The 13,263-nt window shown below is 43.0% G+C and overlaps 1 protein-coding gene across 1 annotated transcript in view; it reads right to left on the bottom strand.

Moving 5' to 3' along the window:
* The window catches only part of LOC126236342 (ATP-binding cassette sub-family C member 4-like), a 296,791-nt gene that overhangs the window by 199,171 nt on the left and 84,357 nt on the right, over positions 1-13,263 (bottom strand). Inside the window, exon 2 of the mRNA XM_049945568.1 lies at positions 6,789-6,857. The gene's annotated coding sequence lies outside the window, so the exon portion shown is untranslated. The remainder of the gene's footprint in view (positions 1-6,788; positions 6,858-13,263) is intronic.

A 13,263-nucleotide genomic window follows, 5' to 3' on the forward strand; every position in this document is an offset into this window, starting at 1 on the left:
GATTCTAAAAGCCAGTTATATTGTATTGCGCAGGCAATAGATGGAAGTTATTGCTTCAGAAACAATGGCTTCCACTTTCATGGGTACCAGCGCATCTCATTGTGGCGTCACTAGAAGATAGAAAGTAAGCAGTTTACCTCGAGTTTATGTTGCTGCAGTAAGCAAACGGATATTCGTCAAGGCTGGCTCGGCATGGAAGCCATCTTGCTCCCTCTGATGTTGAAACGTACTAGAACAACAGTGCTGTGTCTATGCTCCACCGACCCGTTTCTCAAATGCTAACGTATGACAAGTTCTCAAACGATTTCATGCCAATTCCTATCACCATAATAAAAATCAACGCAGAGGCAGTATCGCTACTGAACTGTCGCTAAAGAAGCAACCGGATTCTAGCTATAAAATGCTGTTTCGAACTATTAACGCTGGAAATTATATTTAACCAAAACGCGATTTCAGTTTCGCATACGACCACTCAGTCGAATCGTTTTTGTAAAATAAATTGTGTCGTTTAGACATCTACCTTCTTGTAACAATAACTAAACTTGGATTTTAGACTGCAATAGACTCCACCGGATTAACCTTCTTCTGTTCACATCACAGGAATGCCTGGTCGTTATTTATAGGGGGCACTCCGCAGCTGTCTAGCTGAAAGGTGGGGTTGTTTCTTGTTAGCATTCCCGCATTTTGAGACACATTGTGCAAATAATTAAAAGTGCCAATACGAGCATGCATTCACACAAGATGCGGAGATTATACGTTTGAAGGTCACACCGCGAAAATGAGTTGACAACAACCCCGTTCACTGATCCCAGCACAGGGCCATTTGAGTTGTGCACAAGGAAATAAATAAATAACAAGCTGACGCGGTAGTCAAGGATAGTGCTTTCAATACGGTCTAAAGCACTAAATTAGCTAGACAGGGACAGGATAACAGATCGGGTGTGGACGACTTGTTCTCAATTAATAAGCAGCCTCGCAGGGCATCGGATGAAGAAAGGACGATTAAGATCAAAGTGCATTTCCTGGTGGTCCTGTACCATGACGCGAATCTTATCACTAAAATTGTCTAGGGCCAATACAATCCTTGGCCGTTGCTAGAAATTGTAAATAAAATTAGGACCGAAACAATATTACGATATGGCTGCTCGGATCAGGATTCTCAGCAAAGGATCATCCTCAAAATGAGACAGCTCACCAGCTTTGGTCTGTGCTCTCCACATGTAAACTCGAGTTTTTGTTAGAAAGAAAATGAAGAAAGGCTTGTTAGGCTTGATACTTTTCCTTTGTCTCCTAGTGCGTGACTTGTGTTACACGATTATCTCTTGTCTAGTCATTCAAGTTGTTTACTGGTGGTTTTGCAGGATGTAACTCGCTCATTAAAATATCAGTTACGTAGTTCACCCACTCAGAATTGTTGAAACCACTGAGAGACCGTAACGTACAAAATTATTCCACCTGGAATGTAAGATATACTAGACAGGCAAAATATCCTCAGACTTCAATATGAATGTAATAATAATGATAATAATACCATTTCCAAAGGAGGACGTTGCTGACAGGTGTGAAAATTATAGTTTAAAATGTCATGGTTGCAAATTACTGACAATAATGATTTAAAAGTGAATGGAAAAATTGGTTGAAGCTGACCTTGGGGAAGATCAGTTTTGGGTCCCAGAAAAATGTAGGAACACCCGAAACGTAACCGCTTTACTAGTGTGGTGTTACAGAAGAATACTGCAAGTGAGACGGGTAGATCGGTGAACTAATAAAGTCGCACTGAATCGAACTGGGGAGAAAAAAATTATGGTGCAGCTTGACCAAAAGAAGAGATCAGTTGATATATCACATTCTGAGGCATCAAGGAATTGTCTATTTGGAAATGGAGAGTAGCGTCGGGTAAAGATTGTAGAGGCAGACTGAATGCTTGACTACAGTAAGCAGCGCCAAGTGAATTTAGGTTACAGTAGCTGCGCAGAGATGAAAGGCCTTTACACTAGCATTAAGACTAGCATCGAGAGGTGCACCAAAACCAGTCTTTGGGTGAAACGACAGTTCAATCTTCACTTTTTTCAAATACAAAGAGTTTGAACTTTAATAAATGAGATGATACTTTTGAGGTAGTGCAGATCACTGTTCGCTTCAGGGTCGTTCAGTTGTCTGCCAGCTTACATTCCGTATCCTATTCGTTTTTCCGTGAAGTTTCTGTTGAAGATATAGTACGGATCATCGTTATCATAGATCTGTACTTAAGTATACTCCTAATAATTTAGCTACAAACGCATAACGTCACCGAACACCACTACTGTGGTGCCTGCTGTGAAAGACTACGCTTTCAGACGCGATTCGGTGTCTGTCGCCTGCACAAGACGTCGCCTCTGGAGACACTGGGATCCGTTAACGCTTCGGTGGGCTTCTTTCTACAGAATAGTGGGCTTCTTTCTACAGAATACGCGTGGCGCTTGTTTTACTGCTCACACGCGCCTGTGGTCCGATATTTCTGTTGCACCCATGCAAACGATTTGTAGCGCACATCGTGTAGGGGTTTCTGTTCTTATGTGACAAGTCTTTCAGGACTTTCTAGCCTAGTACCGTCTGTGTGAAGGTCGACGAGAGTCCAAGGGCGCGCGCAAGACTCCGTGACAGGTGCACGGAGAAGCTTCCGTAATTGGATGGGAACTACGCCGTGGGTTGTAGGCCGCCAAGCGGGAGGTCCTTGTGTCGAGAATCTTCCGCCGTGCCAACTATTACGAAATAATTTCACGCTCGCCACCTTTTTGCTACGTACTACTTAAGGGCGCTCACCTGGACGCGGCAGACGCGATTAGAGGAAACCATTACTACAGTCCTACACACTTAGAGCTTCCACTGCCAAGAAGGACGTAAAACAATGGAGTTCCATTAAGCAGCGCCCAAGAGAAGCTAATTCCCGTTTTTATGCTTTGTCTTCTTTCGACGCTACGACTGACGATTTAAACTTATGAAGGTGCAAAGTAAGGCGTGAATTTATTCCTCTTTCTTTCAGTCCTTAGTTGTTTCATTCACTCCTCCTCTTATGTTCTTACTTCCTGATGAATGGCAAACTCTTTGTATTTGTTAGTTCTTATGACATTGTTACTTCTTTGTCCTTACTGAACTCGTTCGAGGTTTGCCACTGTAGCACAAAATAAAAGAGTATCTGCGTCAATCATAAGTTTTTCTCTACCTTTTCCGTCTTTCAACGGTATTTCGTTACTGAGCAATCAGCCAGGTCAACAAGGTGCGTAGTCGTCTTTCACTATTGGTGAACTTTCGATGTCGGATACAGAAATGATGGACATTATAAAACCATACTTGTCTAAGATATCAGAAGAAATGCTTGTTATATCATACAGGTCCTGCTGCATGGCAAGCCTAATAGCTTTACGTAGACTCACTGTTTTCCGAAATGTTGTTGCGGAATTTTTTTTTTGTTTGTTTTCATTATGGTTCAAAATTTCATCTTATGAAATGACTTTCTCTCTTAAATACTTTAATACTCGTACATAACTGACCGACGGTTGTAACAAAATACGAATTCTGTAGAAGCAGTTCTCAGATGTCAGTCACCCTGATTTAAGGTTTCTATCATGGCCAATTCCATCTTCTTCCTCATCCCAAAGCGAATCAGAGACTTGTCTCGAATGCGTGTCAGCCTATTCATCCCGATGTGTCCAGACAGACTTAAGTTTGGGTGATAGCAGATCATTCTGTAGATACTTGTGACACCATTATGATGCCCCTTAATGAATCAGTATCGCAAGTACAACAGGTCTGTATACCAGATGACGGAGGGACAACAGATGCCTACCTGTGTATCAAGTGACGAAAGAAATGTTTATTAATATTCGTTAATGGTTGATATAAAAGTGTCTTTTTGCTACAGCACTGTTTTGAGTATAGCATAAACTTGGATCGGACAAGAATGGGGAAGCAAAAATTGCCGTGTCCCTTTCAAAGAGGCGGTATCCGTAATTGCCTTAGTAGTTTTACGGAAACGACGCAGCACTTGCACCTGTATAGCTAAAATGGGGTTAAAACCCAGCATCTTTAGAACGCTAGTTCAGAGCCTTCACCATTGTGATATCTCGTTTTTCCGATACACATCTCTGTAGACACCTGACTCATTAATATCTTCTCAAATTAGCTAAACTTTCATCTGCAATTCGTGTAATTAAATAGTACATACAACGGAACACAAGCACCGGACAATATTGTACTTTGTTCGTAACTGCAGACTTCAACAAGAATTTTCACGATAGAAAATGTATAACTTATGTGACCTGTAAGTACGTTTTTACGAATATCTTGTGTCACTTGTAATGCGGCTTACCAGTGAATTTTTGCGGTATTGTGTTTTGTCTCCACTAATTACATATAGTGCTTAGTTGAGCTGAAATTGTGCTTCATTACAGTATTCAAAAACTCGGTTATGTATGTGGGATAATCAATGAAGAGTAACAAAAATTGTTTGAATGGATCAGGAGACTGTATTGAACAGATATTTTCTGAAAGACTCCCCTTAGAATTTTATACGGGTTGCACTCTAATTATGTACGTTGTTCAGGGATACATTCTGACAATTTTGGTAAAACGGACGCATGGTGTCCGGTGACTTACCTTATGTAATTATGATTTATTCGGATTATTAGGACCTGGGGAGCCTCCACAATTTCGACAACAACATCGGTAACAACGATAACGACAGTGAAAAAAATCAATTTACTGTGCATATGTCACTGAATTAGTGCCATCAGCCACTTGAAACTTGCATCCTTAATCTAAATAAATATCATTTCATTTGTTCATGCTCGAAGTCAATTATCCAGTGAGGTGGCGCAACAGTAAGACACTGGAATCGCATTTAGGAAAAGGGTGGTTTGAATCCCGGACCTCGTATAAGATTTAGGTTTTCCGCGATTTTTCTAAACCGCAAAAGGCGAATACCGCGATTGCTCCTTTAAAAAGACACGGCTGATTTCTTTCAGTCATAGCCGCCTTGTTGCCCTGGCTAAGCTGGTAGTCCTTTTCTAACGATCTCTTAATCAACGGGACGTTAAACCCTCATCTCCCGTCTTTCGAGATAAACCCTTCGTGTAAATTTTTGTACGTCGATAATATTCTGGGTTCTTACGTTTTCTATTTCAGAATGATATTTGCACCAACTAACGTTTCGTGAGAGCGTCATTAGTAAAGAACAGTGAAGTACTGTAGTCATTAGCTTTCGTTAGCAGACTAGTTTCTGCCGCAGCGGGAGATTGTATTGTTAAGGCTTATTTCTAAGAGTGGTTTGTATGAGGCAACAGGACTTGCTTGCATCCAGGTACAGTTACTTTACAGATTTCATTCTTTTCGCATTAAGAAATTGAGTTAATTATAGTTGTCAGTGGGCTCTCTGAATAAGAGCGTATTGTTACTGTCGTGCTGTTGTTTATTAAAATATGAGATAGCATTTTGTCTAAAATTGACATGGTGAGACCGTGGGTGTGTACAATTAATGTAGGTTAATTCTTACAAAGAAGAAGACTGCAACCAGCCACTATTAATACTGCTATTTATTTAGGTAAATAGCGCCGTAACCGGTTTCGAACTGGAAAGTTCATCATCAGACGGCTGTTCACATGATTTGAAAGATAAACTTTACATGATTGTCAGTTTTCGATTTTTATTCTTCCACTGTGGCGAAATATTCTTGGTGTGTTGAATCTCAGTCTGGCATCTCCTTTTCCTATTATTTGTTTTATGTTGTCATTCTACTTAAGGTCACTCTGGATGGATACTCCTAGATGTTTTACGGTAGATACTGTTTCCAGCAATCTGTCATCAGTATTGTAGTTGTACACAAGTGAATTTCTTTTCCGATGTTCGCGCACTATGTTACGTTTATTTACGTTAAGGGGCAAGTGCCAGACCTCCACCATTTATCAATCCTCTGCTGGTTATTCTGTAAATCGATACTGTCTTCTGGCGTTGCTACTTTCTTATGGACAACCGCATCATCAGCGAAATATTCTTAAAGAGCTTCCGACATTTCTACTATATTATTTATATTCATCGTTAACAGTAATGGTCCTGTCACACTTTTTCAACGTTGATAATAATACTTTGCAGTCATAATTGGCCATGGAGTTAAAATACGCTTGTCACAAGTTGCCGTTTTGATTTGAAACACACACTAGGGTCAAAATGTCTAATGCAATTGGACTGATTAATAGTAAAGTAGGATGTCTTCTGTTGCTTCAAGATTAACAGACAGTTGCTGGTTCTGAGTCACGGAAAAGCCTTGCAGTGCACTGATCGAGTACAGAAACCTTGTACCGCATTGTACATTATACACAAGAAAGAATACGTCGCTTGAAACAGTGAGCTACCCATGCGAGTACGGTGAGAACAAAATTTAATACCTAAGAATATCTTAAAAACTCTGGTTACAAGAACTGGTGAATTGCAGTAAACGGATGTTTCAATAAGAATTTTATGGAGTATGAATTCCTGTACCATAGGCGCCATTTCGAAGGAGCTGTAGATATGAAGCAATATCTACCAGATCCGATATCCTCATTTAAGAACTTAGTGCATGCTCATTGATATGGAAAAAGCACTAGATGACGAAATTTAATTTCATTTGTCGTGTCCATGTACAAGTTTCGTCCGTATGCAACTGCGACAGAATCTGCCCCCACCCCCAGATGATTTCCCTCAATACCACCCACTGAAAACATTTAAAAGATGTATAAGGGGTATCTGTAATTCAAGACAGACTGAAAGCTTACCTGGTGCAAAGGCTGGATTTATTCTGCTGGATGCTACTGCTGCTCGCTTCTCTTGGCCTCAGAATTCAGCTGAAAACAAAGCAAGACAAGTTAATCGGAATACTCACGATCTCTGTATAATTTCTTTAACTTATGTTAGAGCAGCAACTATTTGCTACAAAATATTTCCCCGCTCCCAAATCCATTTAAGAATCACTGTAGTTAGAGAGATGCACTCCGTCTTCAGGCCACGAGTGGCCTACCGGGACCATCCGACCACCGTGTCATCCTCAGTGGAGGATGCGGATAGGAGGGGTGTGGGGTCAGCACACCGCTCTCCCGGTCGTTATGATGGTATTCTTGACCGAAGCCGCAACTATTCGGTCGAGTAGCTCCTCAATTGGCATCATGAGGCTGAGTGCACCCCGAAAAATGGCAACAGCGCATGGCGGTCACGCATCCAAGTGCCGACCTCGCCCGACAGCGCTTAACTTCGGTGATCTCACGGGAACCGGTGCATCCACTGCGGCAAGGACGTTGCCCATAGTTAGAGAGATACTAGAAGAAACTGCATCTGATGACGTATTGACTCTCGGGGCGTTCTACTGTGTGGAGGTATAATTACAAGTCTTGTTATAAGTCAAGTGTAATTATAAGTCTATTTCTAGAGTAACCAGAAAAATAGTTTTCTCAAGTTGTTATTCCCAAATCACGAGACAGATAAAATAAGAAAGTATAACTGTTACGTAGATAAGGTGAGACCAAACCACAACACTGTTCTGTAATTTATTAATCACTCAGCTTTTCAAATAATATCCTTCTGTTGATAGACAGACTCAATATTCCATAAACTCGTAACTGGTTACATATTACATAGATATTTGCACGGCAAGGGATCTATTTACAAGCTGAAAATAATTTTCATATGGCGGTATACCCTACTCCTTCACAGATAAATATCTGCCTGTGATAGTGTATGAAGGAGACATTATTCTAAACAATTGTCCTGAGGATGTAGGAAAAGAGAAAGTCTCATTTCTAATATCAGCTGCATATAATAGTTGATGATAACAGAAATGTAGTTGTCCTAACATGGGAATACTGTTTCAAATCGAATCCAGCGGCTATTTGAAGCTCATGGGGGGAGTAATTGTTCCTAGGAATGACTACATGGAGTCTGTCAGATGAGCTACTTCTCGCGTTGGGTTGGAAAATACAGAATGGTCAGAAAGTGTCGGAAAAGCTTTTAAAGGCGATACAGGGCAGATTGTGCCACGGAAAAGTTGTTAAGAAAAAAATTCGATGCGTTGCGCCGTTTACGCGTCAGTTTGCATTGAAGTTAGCCAACCAGGAGCTGCGTGCGCAAATTCAAACAGCCCGCTAGAGACGGTGTCGCCAAAAGAGTTCTACGTTTGATTTCCTAAAACCGAAGGAGAGAGCGGTGCAAAACTTGGGCATGGGGTGGTAGTAAAGATCGAACCTGAGCAAAAGGCTGAGCAATCTCGTGCGCTATCACCTCCGCTATGAGAACAGCTGATGCCAGTATTGTATCAGACGAGCTGCTTGAATTTGTACCTGCAACGGGTGGACTGGCAAAATTCAATGCTAATTAACTCGAAAACTGCGCAACGTATCGACTTTTTTTCCTAAAAACTACACTCCTGGAAATTGAAATAAGAACACCGTGAATTCATTGTCCCAGGAAGGGGAAACTTTATTGACACATTCCTGGGGTCAGATACATCACATGATCACACTGACAGAACCACAGGCACATAGACACAGGCAACAGAGCATGCACAATGTCGGCACTAGTACAGTGTATATCCACCTTTCGCAGCAGTGCAGGCTGCTATTCTCCCATGGAGACGATCGTAGAGATGCTGGATGTAGTCTTGTGGAACGGCTTGCCATGCCATTTCCACCTGGCGCCTCAGTTGGACCAGCGTTCGTGCTGGACGTGCAGACCGCGTGAGACGACGCTTCATCCAGTCCCAAACATGCTCAATGGGGGACAGATCCGGAGATCTTGCTGGCCAGGGTAGTTGACTTACACCTTCTAGAGCACGCTGGGTGGCACGGGATACATGCGGACGTGCATTGTCCTGTTGGAACAGCAAGTTCCCTTGCCGGTCTAGGAATGGTAGAACGATGGGTTCGATGACGGTTTGGATGTACCGTGCACTATTCAGTGTCCCCTCGACGATCACCAGTGGTGTACGGCCAGTGTAGGAGATCGCTCCCCACACCATGATGCCGGGTGTTGGCCCTGTGTGCCTCGGTCGTATGCAGTCCTGATTGTGGCGCTCACCTGCACGGCGCCAAACACGCATACGACCATCATTGGCACCAAGGCAGAAGCGACTCTCATCGCTGAAGACGACACGTCTCCATTCGTCCCTCCATTCACGCCTGTCGCGACACCACTGGAGGCGGGCTGCACGATGTTGGGGCGTGAGCGGAAGACGGCCTAACGGTGTGCGGGACCGTAGCCCAGCTTCATGGAGACGGTTGCGAATGGTCCTCGCCGATACCCCAGGAGCAACAGTGTCCCTAATTTGCTGGGAAGTGGCGGTGCGGTCCCCTACGGCACTGCGTAGGATCCTACGGTCTTGGCGTGCATCCGTGCGTCGCTGCGGTCCGGTCCCAGGTCGACGGGCACGTGCACCTTCCGCCGACCACTGGCGACAACATCGATGTACTGTGGAGACCTCACGCCCCACGTGTTGCGCAATTCGGCGGTACGTCCACCCGGCCTCCCGCATGCCCACTATACGCCCTCGCTCAAAGTCCGTCAACTGCACATACGGTTCACGTCCACGCTGTCGCGGCATGCTACCAGTGTTAAAGACTGCGATGGAGCTCCGTATGCCACGGCAAACTGGCTGACACTGACGGCGGCGGTGCACAAATGCTGCGCAGCTAGCGCCATTCGACGGCCAACACCGCGGTTCCTGGTGTGTCCGCTGTGCCGTGCGTGTGATCATTGCTTGTACAGCCCTCTCGCAGTGTCCGGAGCAAGTATGGTGGGTCTGACACACCGGTGTCAATGTGTTCTTTTTTCCATTTCCAGGAGTGTATTTTCCTAAAAACTATTTCTCAACACAGCCTATCCTGTAACGCACTACAAGCTTTTCAGACCGTTTTTGACCTCACTGTATAATCATTACTGAATACCATTATTCTTTATGAATATTTGTTCTGTCAGTATACCTAGAAATGTAAACTGATGCATGGAAATAAATCATACGATAAAGTGTTGAATCGTTGACAAACGTGTTAAAAAAGTGCATGTAGAAACTTTCCAGAGTGAATTCTATAAATACGAAGAAGACAGTGTTGCAAAATTGTTTTGCGTATGTCCACAGGAATTCTTATTTTAAATAACCTTTCTTATCATTTTAGGGTTCTATAGACAAAAGCTGAAGCAGATAAACAACACAAAGAACCATTTTACTATATAAAGTTTAAACGTAGACCATGATACGCAGAGTGATTAAAAACAGAAGGATGTGTTGCTATTCTTTGTCATTGTATCACTCGAATGTGCCTGTTCTTTATCATTTTATCACTCGAAGCTGACAGCCCGAACGGAACCTAGAAAAAAGGACAACAGTGTACTGAAAGTTCTTAGGTTACTGATTAAACTGAAGAACACTGGCCTTAGAAAATACCGTGGAGTAATAGACAGGGTCTGTTACACAGAAAAAAAGGTCACGGTTATTTCCATACCAGTTTTAGTAAAACTCCAACAATCAGCCGAGATGGAAACATTCGTGGCGTAACGGGCAGTTTGGTATGCAGCGTACAAAATTCAACGAAATCATTACTATAATGCATGTTATTAGACGAATGTGTCGTAGATTTCAACATAGCAGACGTTAACTTTCACCAGAATATCTTATTTGTTAGTTAAGGTGTTAATTATTGTTCCCTCACTCCAAAAAGAAATAAAAGTAAGGTCGTATGAGAATGTCGGCCGGGAGATCTCACTGAGTAATTTCAGCCATCACGCCTTGGTGCACTGCGGTAACGTCTGGAATTTAATCGAAGACTTTGGCGGTAATGTAGTGATCAAGACCTATACACCGCCAGCTGTACTGATCTACGCGATCAAATTCTGGTGAATAATTTTTTCCCGTCATTAACGTTCCAACACTGTCCCGGGCGAGCTTGTTTGGCCATTCATCTCTGATTATTCAGGACCATTTTGTGTAATTTTATTTTATTGGATCATACCAGACGTTTAGAAGACGGCAAGTCTTTAAGGGAAGAAGTGGAAGGCAGGTTAGAATTTAACATCCCGTCGACATTGAGGGCATTAGAGACAGATCACAAACTCGGATTAATGGAGGATGATAAAGGAACTCGGTTGTGCCCTTTTCAAAGAAACCAAACGGGCATTAGCTTTCAGCGATTTAGCGAAATCACGGAAAGCCTTAATGGAAGGTCGGGGATTCGTACCGTCGCCCTGCCGAATGCGAGTCGACTATACTAACCAGCGCGCCACGCCGCTCGGTAAGTCTTTATGGTTTCAGAAATAAACATAAACTGCTGCCAGAGGCAAGACATCACTACGCAAACATATACAGGTTAAAACACAGTCCCATAAGCAGAAGTATTGATATCAACGAAATATAGTCCTCGAGGAGTATCTCTAAATAGCGCTTATGACACGAGTAATTTATTCATTTAGATGCTTGTAATATTAAGAAACTAATTTTAATTAGAATTCAGTGTCAGTCAATAGCAAAGAATTTGCCAATGGCCACTGGGAGACTCTGGAGTAAGCTGCAGCGAGGAAGAAGATTTAGATTTTCGTCTTATGTCCATGGATCAGCATGGTTTTTAGAAAGCATCGCTCGTGCGGAACTCAGCGCGCTCTTCTCTCACGTTATGTCCTGCGAATTACGGATGAAGGACAATAGGCAGATTCCATATTCCTTAATTTACGAAAAACATTTGTTGCGCTGCCCCACTGCAGAGTGTTAACGAAGATACAAGCATGTGGAATAGGTTCCCAGACATGTGAGATGCTCGAAGACTTCTTAACTAATAGAACTCAATATGTTGTTGTTTGATGGTGAGTGTTCATCAGAGACAAGGGTTTTGTCAGGAGTGCCCCAGAGAAGTGTGACAGGACCGCTGTTATTTTCTATATACATAAATGATATGGCGGACAGGGTAGGCAGCAATCTGTGGTTGTTTGCTGATGGCGCAGTGGTGAACGGGAAGGAGTCGAAGCTGAGTGACTGTAGAATGATACAAGATGACTTAGACAAAATTTCTAGCTTATTTGATGAATGGGAACTTGCTTTAAACGTAGAAAACTGTATGTTAATGCATATGAGCTGTAAAAACAAAAGCGTAATGTTCGGATGGAACATTAATAGTGTCCTGCTTGACAAAGTCACGTCGTTTATATATCTGGGCGACATGTTGCAAAGTAATATGAAATGGAAAGAGCATGTGAGGATTGTGGTAGGTAAGGCGAATCACCGACTTCGGTTTAATGGGAGAATTTAGGGAAAATGTGGTTAATCTGTAAAGCAGACGGCACACTAGTGCGACTTGTTCTTGAGTACTGCTCGATTGTTTGGGATCCGTACCATGTCGGATCAAAGGAAGACACACAAGCAACGTAGAGGCAGGCTGCTAGATTTGTTACCACTAGGTTTTAAAACAACACGTAAGTGTTACGGAGATGCGTCTGGAACTCAAATGGGATTCCTTGTAAGGACGTCGGCGTTCTTTTCGAGGGATACTGCTGAGAAAATTTTGAGAACCGGCATTTGAAGCCTACTGCAAAACGATTCTACTGCCGCCAGCATACCTTTCTCATAAGGACCACGAAGATAAGATACGAGAAATTAGGGCTCATACGGAGGCATAGAGAATATTGTATTTCCCTCGCTCTATCTGCGAGTGGAACAGGTAAGGAAATGACTAGTAGTGGTATGTGGTTCCCTTCGCCACACACCATATGGTGACTTGCGGAGTATGTATGTAGATGCAGATCCCAACATTGACTGACTGGTCGTCACGGCTGCGTGTTATGTGGAAACCCAGAGTCGATTCACGGTACTGCCAGGGATTTTTCCTTCGTGTGAGCACTGGAACAAGGTAGACTCAGTGTCGTGAGTCCAACTGAGTAGCTGTTTTATTCAGAAGTAGCGGTTCCACACCAAGACAAATGACAGCGGCCGGGAGAGCGATATGCTGACCCCACGCCCTTTCATCCCGCATTGAATAACGCCATTGGCAGAGGATGAAGCGGCGGTTGGTCGGTACCGATGGGCCCATCACGGCTTTTGGACGGACAAATTACGCGTTGGTTTGAGGTGCAAATAAGGAAAATGCGCGTCACAGTGTCTCGATAACAACAACGTAAAGCTAAAGAGGAAGTGAGTCTTCAGTCACCTGTTAACTCTACGCAACGTTATACATTTCATCACCCAGAGATCAGAGCCTAAAAAAATAAAATTAAAAAAAAAAA

Source organism: Schistocerca nitens, chromosome 2 (genome assembly GCF_023898315.1).
Source record: "Schistocerca nitens isolate TAMUIC-IGC-003100 chromosome 2, iqSchNite1.1, whole genome shotgun sequence".
Lineage (NCBI taxonomy): Eukaryota > Metazoa > Arthropoda > Insecta > Orthoptera > Acrididae > Schistocerca > Schistocerca nitens.